This window comes from Dermacentor andersoni, chromosome 6 (assembly GCF_023375885.2).
Source record: "Dermacentor andersoni chromosome 6, qqDerAnde1_hic_scaffold, whole genome shotgun sequence".
In the NCBI taxonomy this organism is placed as follows: Eukaryota; Metazoa; Arthropoda; class Arachnida; order Ixodida; family Ixodidae; genus Dermacentor; species Dermacentor andersoni.
In genome coordinates, this window is record NC_092819.1 from 160,653,351 (window position 1) to 160,671,997 (window position 18,647).

Here is an 18,647-nt window from a genome sequence, read left to right on the forward strand (position 1 = left end):
CTGAACACTCAAAACTACGTTCACCACTGCGTGACGCTGAATGTATGGTTTCATAAAATTGCTGTGGTAGATTTTGTTCGGTCGTTTGCCTAGTTTCACGTCGTAGTTTGTATCAGAAAGCTTCGATACAACCTTCGCTGGCCCTTCCCAATGAACCTCGAGTTTATTTTTCTTAGAAGGCCGCAGTAACATCACTTGGCTACCCACTTCAAAATTACGCTTCCTTGCTGACCGGTCGTAGTACGCCTTTGACAATGCCTGTGCAGCCTTAAGGTGGCTTTCAACAAGTCGTAGCCTTCCCACGCCTCTCGTAGCATGCGCAGCGGGGTTCTTAAACTCCGACCGTATACAAGCTCCGCTGGGCTGAAGCCCGTACTCTCGTGGGGAGCAGATCTCAAAGCGAACATTGCGGCTGGAACGCATGCTTCCCAATCACGTTTCAACTCAAAGCAAAGAGCTCTCAATATTCGTTTCAACACTGTATGCATTCGCTCTACTGGATTCGATTGCGGGTGATTGATCGAACTGTGGAACACTTTGATTCCGCACCTTTCGAGGAAAGTAGAGGTTAGGCAGCTAGTGAAGAATCTACCATTATCACATTGAATTTCCGAAGGAAATCCGACTCGAGCGAATATAGAAAGGAGCGCGTCAATGACCTGAGAATTGAGCTCTCTGAGTGGCACCGCTTCCGGAAACTTCGTTGCGACACACAGGGCAGTTAAAATGTATCGACATCCGTTCTCGGACTCGGGCAGTGGCCCTACTATGTCGATTAGCAGCCGACGCAAAGGCTCAGTTATGACTTGTACCAACTTCATTGGTGCCTTCAATTTGTCAGTACTCTTGCCGACCCTTTGACATGCATCGCAAGAGCGCACAAACTCTTCAATGTCCCTCCAACAACGAGGCCAGTAGTACTCTTGGGCAAGTCGAGCTTTCGTTTTCTTCAAGCCGAGATGCCCTGCCCACGCGTTCGCGTGCGCGAGGTCCAGTAGTTGACGGCGATACTTTAAAGGGATTAAAAGCTGCTCATACTTACGACCCTGTACACCCGTATAACTGCGGTACCACAAGCCAGATTTCTCATGGAATGAAACATTCTTTCTCGCTGCTCCCAGTTTCTCATTATCAAGCAAGTCCTTCATCAAGATATCCCCTTGCTGTTCTCGAATGAACGTCGCTCGGTCAACGTTCAGTAGCTCATTCCAGCTGTCAGACTGGGGTCAACGTCGAGCTCACCTCACCCAACGGTGCCGGTTCGGTTTCTCCGCCGGTGGGGACGATGCAACCCTCTTCCGCAGCAGACGGCCCGACTGCACTATTGCGGGAGTTCTCCAGCCCGGTCGACTGACTGCTCGGGTTACGCTGCTCGGCCGCTGTTTTTGTCTCACTCTCTGGAGCAGTATCAGGTTTCTGCGTAAGCTTCCGCGCTTGCGATCGCGTGAGGGCCATGCACGCCAAGCTGGCACAGAACGATTTTCCCTGTTCCTTTAGGAGCTGCTCCGAGCTGTTAGAGAAGAGATAAGGAAAATGCTCTGGAAGGGCTGCAGACACGGCCGCTTCGGTATTAAGCTTACCAAAAGTGCCTTCAAGGATCACCGTAGTGATCGGTAAGCAAGCACACTGCTCCTCAGCAACCTGCCTTATCCACGCGCATTCTCCTGTGAAGTCGTTTGGAGAAACTAGTGAAGAGTGGACCACGTCCATAGTGGCTGGTTAGTCCCGGAGTGCTCGTCATTTTTTTCCGTTAACGCTTATCGCCTGCATATAGGGTTCTAACAACCGCATGTTCTTTTCTGTTTCTCGAATCGTTGCAAAAGCAACCTTCTGCTTACAGTTTGCCGCGCTGTGCCCTTCCTTTTTGCAGTTGTAGCAGATTAGCGGCTTCCGCGTCTCAAATGCACGTGCGGCATCCGCTCGCTGCTTGGCATCATTGTTTGCTTTTTGCGATTCATATAACTCTTTCCTCACTGTCTCTTTAGGAGGAGATGAGTCCTTCCGAAAACTGCGGTACGCGAACGGTTTCCTTTCATCGGGCTTTGTAAAAGCGTCCTTCCTCTCCGCTTTTTCCACTCGCACGACCCTATTATGCAAGCTTCGGCGGATATAGTACTCCTCAGCTAGCTCTGCTGCCTTGTTCAGCTTTACTTCTTGAAGCTTATCCTGCAGCCAGAGCCTGACGTCATCTTCGATGCAGCGGTAGAATTGCTCCAATGCTACGCACTCTACCACTTTATCTCGATCGTCATAAACTTCTTCGCCCTTAAGCCATTCAACCAAATCAGCCTTAAGGCGGAATGCGAAGTCGATGTGCGACTCACTGCCTTTTTTTGTGAACCTGAACCTTTGCCGGAAAGCCTCGGGTGACAATCTATACTTCCTCAATAGAGCCTCTTTGACATCATCGTGCCTCTCAAACGCGTCCTTTGACAGGCACGTTATCACGTCAGATGCCTCCGCAGGAAGCATAGCTAACAGGTTCTGTGCCCAAAGAGACCTCTTGATGTCGTTTCGTTCACAAATGTGCTCGAACTTGACGAGATACTTTGCCATGTCTTCGCCTATTACGAACGGCGGCAGTTGGTGCCGAATTCTTGGACCGCTCGCCTGAACTGTCGTAGAAGCTACCGCCGGCGAGGACTGCCCAAGCTCTAACTCCAACCTCTTTGTCGCGAGCCGCTCTTTTCTATCGGCTTCCTCTTTACGTATACGCTCCTGCTTCTCAGCCTCCTCTTTACGTATACGCTCCAGCCTCTCGGCCTCCTCGAGTTCACGCTCACGGCGCTCTTTGATCGCAGCCCAGGCCTCATTGGCCTCCTCAGCAGTTACGTTCTCGTTCTTCATGATATCAAGAATGGCTTGCTTTCGTTTCGCACGGCCTACGGTAAGGCCTAGCTTCTCACAAATTTCGATGAGTTCCTTTACCCGAAAGTTCTCCATTGTTCACAGTGGCCTCTTGCCGTTTGCCCTTGTTAGAATTCCCTTGCCTTTCACTACTATCGAGCTACTAGCGTGACACGCGGAAGCAATTCTTTACACCGGCTTGTTTATTCCCTCGGCACTAGCTTTGGTTTCAAAACTCTCACTAGGTCTGAAACAATGAAAGCTCTCCAGAGTGCTTCACACAGCCCTATTCTTAACTACGATAACCTGTGCTAGAGAAGTCTGGTGAACTGAAGGGAAAACATCAGGCACTCACCGCGCCGGGGTAGCTGGCGCCGGTCGATCCCGCAGCTGCCAACCAACTGTTGTGACGGAGACGTCTCAACGCTGCCGCCACTGTTGCGAAGGAGGATCCAAGGCGACGGTGATTAAACGAAACATTTATATGCAGTATGTACAAGAGCGTTACATGAACGGCTCAGAGGCCGGGGCATAATGGACTCGCACTAAAGCGTGCGGTGAGAAACGGGAGCACGCCTCGGCTTGCTGTCCTCGTCGTCGTCCCGTGGTTCGGGCTTTTATAACCACAGGAGTTGATGCAGTTGCCATCGGCTCAAACCTCCAATCAGAGTGTCTTGTTCAAGCTTAGTGGGCCTTCCTAATTTGATTGTACCTGGATTAGTATAGCCCCACTCGCTCTCAGCATCTCTCGCCGGTGTCAGGCGTCAGTCGAAGTCTGCAGATATGCACTGGAGCATGTAAAAAAAAAACGGGGGTGGGGGAGTTGAACTTCCCGACTACCGCAACCGAGCATTCGGTATAGCTCAGTAAGATAATCCCGCAGGCAGCAAGGCTACCTTGTCGCCGATAAGTATGGCCGAGAGGGCCCTACATGCCTAATGAAGCCGCTAATTTTTCCACTTGTCAATTCTCAGTGGCCCTAACCTCTTGTTTCCCGAATCTCACGCATACACGCGTGCCTAGGTGCACGATATATCTTCGCTGAATTTGAACAGTGCTTAACAGTTGTGCGTAAAAATAAAAAAAGGGAAAAGTTTTCGGCGCTTACCGAGAGGCGTATGATCCGCTCGTCGCGTCTGCTTGCCCCTTGGCGTCCGAAAAAATGGCTGGGGCTTACCTAAGGTTGAGCCTGGATATCTCGAAGCGTAAAGGTTCGGTGATGCTTATGGTTTAGCTTATGGTTATGCTTTATGATTTAGCCTATGGATATGCTTATGGCTTCAGTTATGGATATGCTTACGGTTTATCTTGTAGATATGCTTATGGTTTAAGTTATGGAAATGCTTACGGTTTAGCTTATGGTTGTGCTTTGGTTAGCTTATGGTTATGCTATACGTGTGCCTTGTGTAGTTATGCAAATTGCTTACAAATGATATATGCCATAAGTTATGCAGGATTATCAAACTTCTTTATTCATCATTCTTAGGCACATTGTCTTGCGATTTCTGTACAGCCATCAAGACAGCTCTCTGTATCGGTAGTACCACTCTCTTCTCCTTCCATGTTGAATGTGCACGCCTTCTCTGGCAAGCGGTTATATAGTCGGCCTCCGCGATAAACACGCGCTTGCGCCGAACGTCAAACGATGACGCATAGCGCGTGGCAGTGGCCACCTGCGCCGACTACGAACACGCTTACGGAGCCAATTCAGACTTGCGCCGGCTGGCGCGAAGCGCGGTGTTGACTAGCGTAGTGAAGCTTTTCGCTTTAAAAACTAGCGCTCCCACGTAGCTATTCAGGATGGTCCATCGCGCCGCCGTCTCAATACCGCTCTGAGCGTCGCACAAAGCAAGCGACCTTGAGAGCTCCCAGTGGTGTCTTCATCCTTTCTACAGCTTTGGAGAGCGGTTATACTAGAGCTAATGAGGAGGAGGAAATGAGGGAGGGGGAAGTAACTGAACCCGTCGTTTTTCTGGGAACGCTGCGGGCTTAAGCGCTAGGGAGTTGGGAATTGTATGCCTCATTTAACCTACAGTGGTGCGTTCTTCGATCAGTCAGACATGGTTTGAGCATTTCGCGCTTGTAAGAAATTGACGGCTCTGCTGCCGCCGCGGTCGTAATGCAATTCTCAGGAATACAAACGAAAATCGGCAAGGAAGAATGACTGCAGATGTAGACGAAAGGAATGGACGCATACACTTTTATTAATTAATTTAATTAGTTTATTTATTTTATTTATTTATTAAGAAGCCCACAGCGCCAAGGCGTTACAGTGGGTGAGGGGGGAGGTACAAAAATAACTACATACGACACCTCTGCTCTTAGACAGTGTTATCAGTGATAACAAAAAAAATTAAAACGAAACAAAAGACAAAAGAGGCAAAGCCCTTAGCAATAAACATCTACAATCTACAACATCACAAAGAAAGCATCATTTGATTCAACCCTCACAACATCACTCGGCAGTCTATTCCATTCCCTAATGGTTTGAGGAAAGAAAGACATTCTAAACAATTGAGTTTTTGTTGCAAATTTACAGACCCTAAAGTCATGGTCAACACGGTTGGATCTATAAAAAAGCTCTTGCACAAAGTTTTCGCGATCAACCCGAACAGCTGAATAATGAATAACATGAAAAAACTTCAGGCGCAACTTCTTTCGGTGCGTGTCGAGTAATTCCCAGTTGAGTGCTTCCTTCGTACGCGATGCACTGTACCGAGCCCCGCGTGTGCCAGATACGAAACGAGAGGCAATGTTCTGCACTCGCTCCAACTTATCTTTATCTCTACCAGTAGGCGGGTCCGAAACCATACACGCGTATTCCAGAATCGACCTCACATAAGTCTTGTACAAAACGTCCCGACATGACTGTGAAAAAATGTTTGCATTTCGGCGAAGACATTCCAAGGTTTTGCATGCTTTAGCAGCGGCCTAATCGACTTGACGGTGCCAGTTCAATGTAGGAGTAAAATAATCACCTAAATATTTAAATTTGAATACCTGTTCCTGTCCTATTCGAATACCTGTACCTGTTCCGAATACCTGCCGCTGCCAGGTCGTGGTCAAATTTAGCCAACTGCGTAGTACAAAATAGGCCCCTGCGAAAACCATGCTGACGAGGATTAAACAATGAATGTGCGTCCATATGTGCTACTACACTAGTATACAAAATATGTTCAAGTGTTCTGCACGCAACAGGAGTTAGTGATACTGGCCCGTAATTTGGGACGGTGTCACGAGGAACAGATTTGTGAATGGGCACTATGCTCGCAATTTTCCAGTCATCTGGAAGGCAGGATTCGTCAAGCGATTTTTCGAAGTTAATCTTCAAGTACGGTGCCACCGACTGAGCACAAAATTTATAAAACTTGTTTGGCAAGTCATCAGGACACCCAACCTTGGCAATCCTCAGATTCTGCAACAGAGACTATATACCATTAATGGTAATAACATCATCATCCGTAACACTCATCACCGGTTGGAAATTCAAGGTACTCGTATCATCATGTCTCTGTTACAATGCACAGCTGAAAACAAAGCTAAAATACGTATTAAAGAACTCGGCTTTTCCTACGTCATCATCAATAAAAAGCAGTTACCAGACACAAGAGGTGGTATAGTCAGTGTCTCTTCCATTTCTCTTTACATGTTTTCAGAATTCCTTTGGATTATCCTTTAATTTCGACTCCATTGAAATTCCAAATGAATGCTTGGCAGCTAATACTGCAACTTTCATTTTTTCGGTTATTTCATGTAGCTTCAACCAATGCTCACGGGTCGTCTTTCCTTTATATTTGCTGTAAGCTAGTTGCCTTTTGCGTGTTAGACTGCGTAACTCCCGAGTAACCCAAGGTTTACTTTTACTTTTCGTTAATGTCCATGCCGGAACAAAGCGCTCCCTCAGTTCAAACATCTCGTCCTTAAATATAAGCCATAATTCAACTACTCCAGTGTAGTCGACATATGTTTCAAATGCCGTCCGGTACTCATTCAACACTTTATTTTTCTCGCTTACATTTGTTTTTTCATAGTTGCATACTCGTCTGTTTTCTGTTCCAATGCCTCTTAAATGTTCAACATTCATTTCACAAAGCACCGCATTATGATCGCTTATTCCAGGTAGCACTTGAGTGAAGCAGACGAATTCAGGTTTATTTGTGAATAACAAATCTAAGATACAATTCCAACGTGTCGGTTCCAAAACAGTTTGACGTAACGCAAAAGAATTAAAACAAGGTAATCAGTTCTTGACCGGACCGACCCGAAAAAGAGTGGAAGTGAGGTTGATGACTCCATTCAATAATAGGCGGATTGAAATCACCTCCGACTACCATGAAGCCTGATTGAGCTGCGTCAACTGTCACCGCCAGCTGCATAAGCACAGCGGCGTGTGAATCAGGCGGGCGGTAGAATTAACACACAGTTAGGACTTTGCTATTATTAAGCGTCAATCTGCATCATACAGCCTCACATTCATCGGCGCCAGCATTTATCTGGGAAGAAGAAATTCTAGAATGCACAAGAATAAATACACATCCGCCGTGCAAGTCTCTGTCCTTTCTATAACACTTAAAGCGATCTGAGAATACTTCACCATCAGCAACTTAATTTGCTATCCACGATTCAGTACCGAGAATAATGGACGGCTTCACCATGCGAACTAGAGATGCAAATTCATCAACCTTATTCTTAATGCTTCGGCAGTTAATTACAAGAAAGGAAATGAATGTTGCATTATGTCGACACCGTCACCCGACCAGTTCTACTCCCTTTGTAGTATCGGTTTTGTTTCCTACTACCGGTACCACTTCATTTTTATTATCATCAAACAAGTACTTCTGACTATTTATAATTACACTGTCGTACTTAAGACTGATCTTGTCGCCACTTTGTTCACGCGATTTCGCGAACTGCCATAGATATTTTCTCTTTCTACGTACATCCTCGGAAAAGTCCTCTGAAATACTGACATTGCTTCCTTTTAATTTATAAGCGCTTGTTAAAACGTTTTGCTTTTCAACGTAGGAAGCGAAAATCGTTATCAAAGCCCGATTGCTACCAGACTTGAATTTGCCCAGCCTGTGAGCATTTGTGATTAACACTGACATGATACCTAATTTTATTTACACACGTCAATTACACATTCTCCAGAGTCCTCACTTGACTCGTTGCGTTTTGTATCCTCTACACCGGAAAAAGAAAGCAAATTGCAACGCCTCCTCTGGCTCTCCAGATGGTCTACCTTCGCCGTAACTGAACCCAGCATCCGCTGATGTTCTTCAGTTTGTTTCTTACATTAACAGCCCAGTTAATTTGGTCAATACTAGGTATTCTGGATTCTATAGACGCTATACGGGTGCTGAGATCATTCATGGCGCGTTTACTTTCAAACTTGGGTTCCATTGCACGTAACTTGGCCTTAAAGGGCAGCTGAACACTTTTAATAAAGAAGTGAACTTTCAGTGGATTATTCCATTTTTCACCCCCTGAATAAGAAAATCATTGTTTAACAAGCCAGATATTACCGCTACTCGCTTTATTTAGCAAAAACAAGCCGCAGCGTCTGTGGGAGACGCCGTGCGTCTCTTGATGGGCTCTGATGGCGAAGACGATCGTGACGTCATCTTAGGTATCGGCGGGGTGCGTGATTCGAATAGAGCGCTCACGTGACCCCTGTATTGACGTCATCCTCGCATTCCGTCTTTTGGCGCGTAAGGGTTGTGTGGGGCTTCACCGAAAATTTAAACGGCGTTTGCAGCGCTGCTACGTGTACAATAGAGGAAATAACTTCAGGAGTTGAATTATACTGTGGCAGCCTTCGAAACCACGGTAACTCTTCCAGATCTAAAACCTCGTCAGCTTCCCTTTAATGATATCTTGACCATCTGGGAGCATCTGCAGAGTTTCGGCAGTGGTCGGGCCAGGGTTAAGCTCAACGTCACCACTTAAATATAGCAGCAACAGATAAAAGGAAATACGACGCAACAATCGAAAGCGATGACGCACATAATCTTTCACTTGCGAGTGAGTTTTCAGGCAAGCAAATAACATTTGGGGTGGAACGCGCAAAACAAAATGCATGCGAAAGCAATGCATGTTCGGATTACTAACCTGCAAAAGCAGCAAGAAGAATATGAGCGGAACCGCTCCGGCCATGCCGGTTCCATGCCCCTCTGGATGGCTGCCAGATCCCGGTATTTGTAGACTGACGATAAGGCAATCACTGCACCAGTTGTGATGAAGATAAAAGACTTTTCTCTTCGAAGGCGGACAAGGATATGCCAAAAATTGCCAGAAGAATATGAAGAGAAATTGCACAGTTTTCAGTGGTACGTTTTGAAGTTGCGCCATAGAAACGGTCACAACTGTTGAAAAAAAGGTTGCGAAGCAAGTGCGCATTTTGTCTTCCGGCCACGAAAAAACTAGAGTCGCCGCAATGCTTTGTTGCACTGTGGATGGGCACGAGCAGCACCCGTATCTCCAGACGGAAGACTCCCCCGGAAGAAATCGTGTTTCGTGCAAATAGGTGTTGCTGATATTATTTTAACAACCTGCGGACAATCAGCACACCGCCAAAGCCGCAAATTTCGTCATTTTCGTGCTGTATAGCTTGTAAGGATCATTAAACACGGAACAAAATGGAACGCTTTTGTTGGGATATTTGCACGCGTATAATTTGCCTCGCTGCTAAAAGAATGACGAAGCTATTAAAATTTTCACATTAGTTGTATTGTTAAGCTGAGTGGCGGAGCCGAAAATGAGCAGATTGAAAAACTGCGCTCGGTGTAGGAAAATACCTGACTGCCTGCGATCTCATCTCTAGGCATACTCGATCATCTCGTAAATGGATCCATCTCATCAGTAACAATATTTTAAGCTATCGTCATGTTACGTGAACCACTCCAAAACCGGATGTGGCAGCAGCAGACAAATGTTACACGTTTTCTCGCATTATGACGTTCCAGTATAAGCTACAGCTTGCGCTAGCCAAACAAAAGTAGAATCACGTAGACGCACAGTCAACAGAAAATTTTCGCGGCCGTACGTTTTCCGGGGCAGATATAAATTAGAACTGGGTTAGGGGCCATCGCGGTTCTAAATTACTGAAACATCGTGTTCATCACAAACCCAACTATTGACTGATACGCTGATGCTTTGAGGCTGTAAAGCCAAGGTTCGTGGATTTTTCACTCTTTAGGAAAACGTTGTGCCCTGTAAACCTTTGCAGCCGGCCGTGAACGTCCTTGCGCATTCTACTGCACTGCGAATAGCGTCTTCAGTCAAGAGCCCGAAGGGCCGTGTCTCTTTATACATTGCCTCATTACCGTGAAAAAGAACACAAATGAAAACGAACACTTTCCACTTTCCAAAAAACAAAGCTTTCTTCGAAATTTGCCTGTTACCGGTTATATTATAATGAATTGCGCCCACAACCAAAAAAAAAAAATCACCGAGGATTACGATAATCTCTAATGCGGAATTTGACCGCAACTCTATACGTGTTTTCATTTCGCGATATATCGACTGGCGCAGAAAATCTGTCTCATGCGGCACGTCGCAAACGGAGCGAAGTGTGGCGCGACTGCCTCTCTAGTGTGGAGATCGCGAGAGGCAGCGGGTGGTTGACGCGTGGGCGCGATTCATAGCAGCCGCCGCAGACAGACCTCTCAGGCGACGCGTGCTACTTTGGCGCCATCTCGTCGCCACCGTCACCCCACTACGCTTTACCACTCTAGCTTTACTTCTCGCTCTTTCGCCTTAGCCATACCGTCCTCCCCGCTTTCCACCTCATGGTTCCGCTGCACGCGCCATCTCTGCTTTCCTTATCGCTTCTCTCACCCTCAGCTGTGGCACTCTGCATTCACTCTTTAATCGTTCGCTGCGCTCGTTTGCTGCGCTCGCACCTAGCGTGCAAATAAAAAAGGTTGGATGAGCACGGACTTTGTCGCTGACTGGATTGATAACGTTTGGCGGAAGAGACCCGGCGGAAGTTTGGGTCTGCCTGGGATGCTTGTGCTCGACGCGTTCAAATGCTACCTTGACCCGCGCACCGCGGACAAGCTGACTGCATACAACGCCGACCTTGTTGCGATACCCGGCGGCATGACATCGCTGCTCCTGCCGCTCGATGTTTGTTTGAACAAGCCAGTGAAAGATAGAATTTGGGCGCTCTACACCGAATGGCTTGTCAGCAGTTGCCACGAATTCACGCCCGCCAATAAAATAAAGCGTGTCTCGCTGCAGGACTTTACTGTATGGGCGAAAGATGCATGGTGCACGATCCCATCTGCCATGGACGGCACCGAGGATGAAATGCTTTGGTCTGTTAATATCGATAAGGAGTTGTCTGATGGCGCCGACGAGCGATATCTATTGCCCCACGCAACTCGTACCGGCGCAGTAAAAGTCTTAGTTGCAAGATACGTTGTCTTAAGGTTAGTTACAAGGTACGTTGTGTTTTTATTCGTCGCAACTTTAGTGTATTTGGAATAAAACTGTTTTTTTTCAAATGAGGGAAAACAGTATTTCGATATGAAAGCACGAGGATCGCGCTACTGCACATTCTTTTGTTTTTCTTTTTTTTGGGGGGGGAGGGGGTGTCACGGAAAACGGGTGTGAGTTATAATGGAGGGCGCATTAGAATCGAGTAAATGCGGTACTTAGTGGCAGCCAGGTCGAGCATGCTACGTAGTATGATGCTTCTAAATCGGAGGCCACGCGCAGCAGAAGCAACATTACATAAATATCGTGTATAGACCGGCCGTGCAAAGATGAAGTGATTTTACAGTCTTTATCAGATCGCAGACGCATATGTTTCATTTATTTGATGGAATCTTGACAATTAACGTACTGCTGAAAATGTTTTACTGCAATTGTGTGTTGCCGAGGGAGGTTTTTCACCATTTTTGCCACGAGATTCTAAATTTCCTGCCACATACAGTGCATACTTTGGTCACAGAAGCCTCTTTTACAGATTCGATGCGTTTTCTTACTACGCATGTTCAAAGGCATTTCAGAGCCTCTTTGAGCAGTCAGAAACGTTCAAGATGTAACAATTTATTCCACCTAGATGGACGATCATGTATTGTGCTACTTGGCTTTTATTCAGTGAGCCACTTCCTGGCCATGTGTGCATGGTTTCAGTTGCACATGTGACCATCATCTGCCAACTCTTACTTATTGCATTCAAATACTAGATTTGCAGGGCCCCTTAAAAGCTGTCTGCATGAACTTGTAGCAGCTGGTCTAATGAAACTAAACCTAGGCACATGTGTAAAATATGAATGCAAATTTTCATAGCAATGAAAGTATTGTCATCAAACACTTTGGGCACTTGATATGCTGGTTGCGTTCACCGGAATACTTGAAATGTAAATAACGTAGGAATGGCTCTCCGGTAATTAGAACTCATTGAATAGCGACGCCAATGTATGTGTTTACTTCTGTCAGACCAAGTGTGTGAACGCCGTTTTTGTCACGTACCATCTTTCTTGAAAAAGTGTATTAACAATGAGCCATGTATGCTAAGTTTCACTAAATCTGGCGTTTGCTTATGGCATGGGGACATTGGACAGCAAAAATAAAAGTCATCCTTTCCTTTATAGTTTTCTATGCAGACAAAAGATGGTGGAAGCATGGTGATAAAGTTTGCAGAAATGGGAAAGGTGAAGGAAACTCTAAGCAAGCATACTGCTGTTACAGCCACTCCTGTAGCTGTTGTTATCAAGGATAACGGTAAGTCATTTACCCATTCTTCAAGTTGTGTGATGCTACGGAATGTTGACAAAGTAAAGTGTCAGAAGTGCTACACGAAGTAACAAATGAAATTAAAGGCTCAAAATATATTTTTTTTTCTTATTGGTTTTTGCAAATTTGTGATGTAATGACACCAGTGTTAAAGTGAAAACTTATATATAGTAAGAGCGGTATTTTAGGACCGCGAACACGAGAAAAAAGTATTATTGGCAGATTGTGCTTCCCACGAACACTCACAGTACGTAGACGATTGTTCTTTATAAAAGCCACTGTGCCTGCTCTTTCACCCTCACTTTTCAGAGACAGTATGCTGTTAGGTTATACAAAAAGAATGGTTCGTGCACATTTGCTGAGGTGACCTCTAATAGTGTGTGTGTAGTGACTTTTGAAGGAGACGAAGACACCTCAACAGCACTGCACAGGGAAAGGGGGGAGTGGGGAGAAAAAGATCAGGGAGAGAAGGAAAAGAAGGCGAGAAAAATAACAAGAAGGTTGAAGAAGCAATGCGGGGCTTACAGCCGCGCTCTCAGCTGCGTGTCGCAACAAAAGTCATGTAGGGCGGGAAGCACTTTCTTGACAATGGAAGGGTGGGCTGCCGAAAAGAGAAGTACTCCCTCCCAGTCACAGGGCAGTCCCACACGACTGTATGATGCAAAGAGCGCAGTGCGCTCAACATCGAATGCCGGGCAGCGGAGCAGAAGGTGCTCAGGCGTCTCCTCCTCGCCGCAATCCAGGCACGCGGGGCTGCCTCTTCCGTGCAGTCTGCATTCTGGCGGCCGTGTTGTAGCAGCTGACGCGCAGCCGAAGGAGAAACGAGTGGTCCCAGCGGGAGAGACCCGCGTGGGGGAGGAGGCGAGGGGGCGTACCTGCAGAAACGCGGGCATCCGGATGATGCGCGCGTAGGATGCGCAGTACCGCCGTCTTGGCCACGTCGAAACGTGTGACGGAGCTGGCGAGGGGGAAGCGAGTCGAGAGAGCTTGCTCCGCGAGGGCGTCGGCCGCTTCGTGCCCGGGCAGGTCGATGTACGCGGGGACCCAGTGCAATGCCAAATCGCAGCCCTGATTTGCGAGATGGCGCAGTTTTGATCCCACGCGCTGCACAAGCGGAAGACCGGCATAGTCCTTCCTCAGCATGCACAGAGCCGCACGCGAGTCCGACAGTATCGCGGCCGACGAGACACCGCACTGCTGAAGCAGGTCAGCCGCGAGGTCAATCGCCGCGAGTTCGGCGACTGTCGACGAGGCAGGAAAACGAAGGCGGCACTGTCGAGACGCAGAAATGTCCGGTGCCGTGCACGCGGCAGCGGCGTAACCGTCACTGGACACAGATCCGTCAGTGTACACTAGGAGTCAGTCGCGTAGATGTTCGAAGATCAATGCAGCTGTCTCCTGCTGCATGGCACACAGTGCTGTTTGTCGCTTGCTCTTGACGACGCCCGGACGGTGATGTTTACGTCGAGGAGCGCGGAGGCGTGCGGCGAAGGCGGCAGGGGGAGGAGTTGAGGCAACGAGGCAATGCGAGTGCTGTCGGTGGCACGCTGGCCCATGCCCGAGCCCTCGAGGGTGTTGAGGCGGCACACGAGACGCTGACCCTGTGGCGACCATTGCAGACGCTCGATGTGGTGAAGCGCTTGTTTGCGCGCGCGAAGTCAGGGCGGCCAGTTTCCCGCTTCGGCGAGAGTTGCCCCCACTTGCGAGAAGCGGGGAAGCGCGTACATTTGGCGAACTGCGGTGCGGTTCTGGAGGTCGACGGCCTTCCAGTTGGCTGCACTGGCGTTGGTGAGTGGGAGCGCGTAGAGCGCTCGCGACGTTGCGATCGAGTTGTAAACTCGGAGCGCAAGATGCGGTGTGCAGCCGCGGCCTTGGGCGAGCAGGGAGCGTGCGGCGCCTGCGACTCTCCTGGAGTCCCTGCAAAGTTGTGGGGTGGCCGCTTTAAAGTTGAGGCGGCAGTCGATGTGGAGGCCGAGGTATCGGACTTTTCGCTGCCATGGGAGGGGGCTTCCGCGCAGCGAGAGGGTTGGCACATCGAAGCGTACACGGCTCGCACGGGGGTGAATTAGTAGCGCCTCGGTTTTTGACACCGAGAGCTGAAGCCCTATGCTGCCGAGATTTTCCACGGCGTTGATCGCCGACTGAAGTGATTGACGCACTTGGTAGCCATGGTCCGTGGGCCCGCAAGCAAAAAGAGGGATGTCATCAGCGTAAATCGCCACACGGACTTCGAAGGCTGTCAGCTTCGGGGTGAAATCAGGGAGCCTTGCCAGCGCCAAGTTGAAGAGGAAAGGGCTGAGGACACTGCCCTGAGGAACACCAGAGGTCACGCTACGGGGTGTGCTGAGCGCGTCACCCACGAGCACTCTGAGCGTTCCGTCGTTAAGAAAGGCCGAGATATTGTCCAGTAGGCGGCCGGTGATACGCAGCTCGCGAAGCGCTTGAATGATGGTGCCGTGCCGGAGGCCGTCGAATGCGCGTTCCACATCGAACAGCACCAGGTATCCGGCTTCGTGGCGGCTTGCCGCGTCCTCGAGCGCAGCGACAACGTCCGCGATGGAATCAGCTGTCGAGCGCAGTCGGCGGAAGCCGCTTTGTTCAGGGGCAACGGCGTCTAGGGCGGAAGCAATCCATTCAAGGCGGTGCAAAGCCATGGACTCCATTGTTTTGCCGGGTACCGAGGTTAGCGATACTGGGCGATAGGAGTTGATGTTCGAGGCTGGTTTGTCGTGCTTGAGAATGGGAACGACGATCGCCTCTTTCCAGTCGGCGGGAATGATGCCGCTGCGCCAGACCGAGTAGAAGACCTCGAGAAGTGACGGAAGCTGAGCTGCGTCAATGTTCCTCAGGACTTGATGAGTAACGCCGTCAGAACCGGGAGCGGAGTGACGTTTGCGTCTGTTCAAGACGATGCGCAACTCGCTGAGCGTGAACTCAGCAGAACACAGCACTTCTACATGCTCCAGAATTGCGCTCGTTGGGAAATAGCCCATAGGAGCGAAGCGTTCAACCATGTTGTGTGGCGGAAGTTCGACGGCGGCTGTGACAGGGCACACAGACGGCGGAGCGAACGTATCCGCAAAGAGTTCGGCTAATTGCTCGGCACTCAAGCCCCGGGCCTCTGCGATGGAGAGTGCAGGGCGGCGGGGGATCTTGGGACTAAGTAGGGCGGCGAGAATGCGCCAGGGGCGTGCTTTGTCGCGAGTGTCCTCCAAGGAGAGGCAGAGACTCTGCCAGCTCTGGTTGCGACGCTGCCTGGCATGACGACGAACGCGGCATCAAGGCGGTTGTAAATTGTCCAATGCTCCACCTTGTCGCTTTTGATGGCGCGGCGTTCAGCGCATGGGCGCGCCGAAAACGCACCTTGAAATGTGCGTGAGGAATTCGGTTTTCGCTGGAGGGGCCGTGGCACAGCTCGTCCTGAACAGAGACCAGTCGGTGATGCGATAGGTACAGGTCCGGTCGCGGCTCAGACCGAGCGGGTCAAGTGAGATCGGATAATGATCCGACCCCTGAGTGTCAGGGCTGCGTACCCACTCATAGTGGCACCGTTCGCTAACCAGCGATAAGTCTATCACACTCCCGCGCACCTTCCGACGCACGAAAGTGGGACTGCCGGTATTGATGATCAGCAGACCAGAGGAGTGGATGGAGTTCAGCAGTTTCCTGCCATTAGGCTCACAGCGGCTGCTGCTCCATGCCGTGTGGTGAAAGTTAAAGTCGCCACACAAAACACAGTCACCGTTGATGCGCGCGGTAAGGCTCTCCAAGAAAGACGTATCCCATCGCTGCGCGGGTTGCGCGTACACGCTGGCGACAGAAATGTCGGCCCCCCCAACGCGCACAGTCATAGCCACACACTCTACGGAGGTGGAAATGATGTCGGCCACACGAACGACGGCTTGGGCAAGGCGCGCCCGGACGTAAATAGACGCGCGGGAGTGACCGGGTGGATGGAGCGGATCACAGCACTGCACGTTGGCGCAAGTCCGTAACTTGCAGGTGGTCGCACTGTGGTATCCCACGAATCCCGGAAGGTTGCACTCCCCGTCGCGCGTGTATGTCTCTTGCAACACGAGCACGTCGTACTCGTGCAGGAGTAGGTGTTCGGACAGTTCGGCGTGTCGTCGGCGCCGCGAGCGCACGTTCCATTGCAGGATGCGCGGCCGACATTTGCCTGGGCGACTAGCCATGGTGATTGTGTCGCTGTTGACATGCCACTGCCTGCAGGCAGATGGCCCGGAGCGGTTGGTCAGCTGGCAGCATGGTGCTAACTGCTTGCATGGTGAGCAGCAGGTTTTCTACCAGCTGATCCATAGTAGTTGGGGCGGGTGGAGCAGCAGTATCCCTATTCTGCTGGCGTTGAGGGGCACAAGGGGCTGGTACCGGATGCCTGGGTGTAGGGCTGGGGCCCTTCAGCACGCTCGCATAAGACCGCGCCGGAGATGAGGAGGACTGCTGCGGCTGCTTCTCCTCCCGGACTGCTGCCCTGACAGCACGCCTCGACAATGCCGAGGTGGAGGAAGCCATGATGGTGGCCACCTCCCGTTCTTCCTGCCATTTGGGGCAGGCAGGAGTGTTGGCCCTATGAGGGCCCCCGCAGTTCCTGCAGCGGACTTTCTGGCAGGAGGCGCCCTCCGCGTGGCTCTTGCCGCATGAGATGCAGTCGGTCGGCCATCTGCAGGACTCCAGCACGTGCCCGAAGCGGCCGCACTGCCGACATTGCACTGGACGGGGCCTGGCAGGCCTCACCCTGAACCCGAGCTTGAAAAGGCGCACGTGTTCAGGGGGTACCGGCCGCGCGAATCGGATGGTGATGGTGCTCTCCTCCCTCGTTGCCGATAGCATGGGGAACGCTCGACTCGATGGCTCCCAGCAGGTCTGTGTCCGCGGGTAAACCGACCACCCCGTGCAGGAAGCCGGTGCTCTTGCCGCGCTCAGCTGGCAGTCGGGCAGTCACTGGGATTCCGTGCAGCTCAGTGACTGCCAGCAGCTCCTCCAGGCACTCCCGGGTGGTAGTATCGGCTACCACGATGTTGCGTTTATGGTTAACACGAACCACTGCAACACCGGGCCGCGAAGAGAGTTGCAGCGAGTGAGAGGCGCGGTGCTCCTCGGAAGGTTCCACCGGGCGCCGAGGGACGGAAGAACACCATACCGACGACCGCAGGGTCAACCGGGAGTGCAGCAATCTCCAGGGCTCGTGCACGCCGCCGGTCCCTCTTTGACTGCACCAGCGTGAAGTCGTACGTGGTGGACTCGCGGGCGGATGGCGTTGCTCTCTGTACTGCGGCTGTAGGCACGCTGGGCGTGACCAGGGTAGCGGGTGGGCGCCGCGAGTCGTCCGTTGCCCCGGGAGATGAACGGGAAACATGGGCAGGCTCCTTCCTCTTCTTCTGCTTCTTCTTCCCCTTTGGCTTCGGCCGCGAAGCAGGCTGGTATGATGGGTCCTTCAGAAACCGCGCCGCAGGGTTATCAGGGCCCTGATGTGACGAAACAGTGGGTGTTGCGTCCGTCAGCTCCATCGCGTCGGTAGCGCTTTCGTTTGCAGCTGGTTCGCTAGCAGACGCTGCAGGGGACGCGCCACCATCAGGAGCAGACGGCGCGTCGAGGATGGTGCCGGGCGCACCCTTGCTCGGAGGGGACGCGGAGGAGGCGGCTGTAGACTCGGCGGGATGTCTAGAAGTGGCACTCGCCCTTTTTGGAGGGCCTCCGTCTTGGGCGGCAGGCGGAGAGGAGGTGGCGGCTGTTTTGCCCGAGTGTGGGGAAATGGCGCTGCCGGGGTCCGGTTGCTGCACGTGGCAGCTGGCTGCCGTGTGCTGCTCCGGGCAGGGGGGAGAGCTCGACGGCTGCTTACGTCGCCCGGTTGGCCCCGCGTCCTCGCTCTCTTTCGTGGGCGCGTTTCCGGGAGCTGGACATATTCATGTCCTCGTCATCGGAGGGTGGAAGCGAGACCGAAGCTTGGGGCTCCTGTACTGGGGGCCGTCCTGGAGAGGCTTCGAAGCGGTAGTAGGCGGGGGGGATCCTCAGGGAGATCAATGGGGGTGGCCCGT

At 50.8% G+C, this 18,647-nt stretch overlaps 1 long non-coding RNA gene across 2 annotated transcripts in view; it reads left to right on the forward strand.

Annotated features, from left to right (window-relative positions):
* Window positions 1–18,647, forward strand: part of LOC140218847 (uncharacterized) — an 80,546-nt gene that overhangs the window by 24,264 nt on the left and 37,635 nt on the right. For both annotated transcript variants that reach the window (XR_011895035.1, XR_011895034.1), the window contains one exon: window positions 12,453–12,582. This is a non-coding gene — a long non-coding RNA (uncharacterized lncRNA). The remainder of the gene's footprint in view (window positions 1–12,452; window positions 12,583–18,647) is intronic.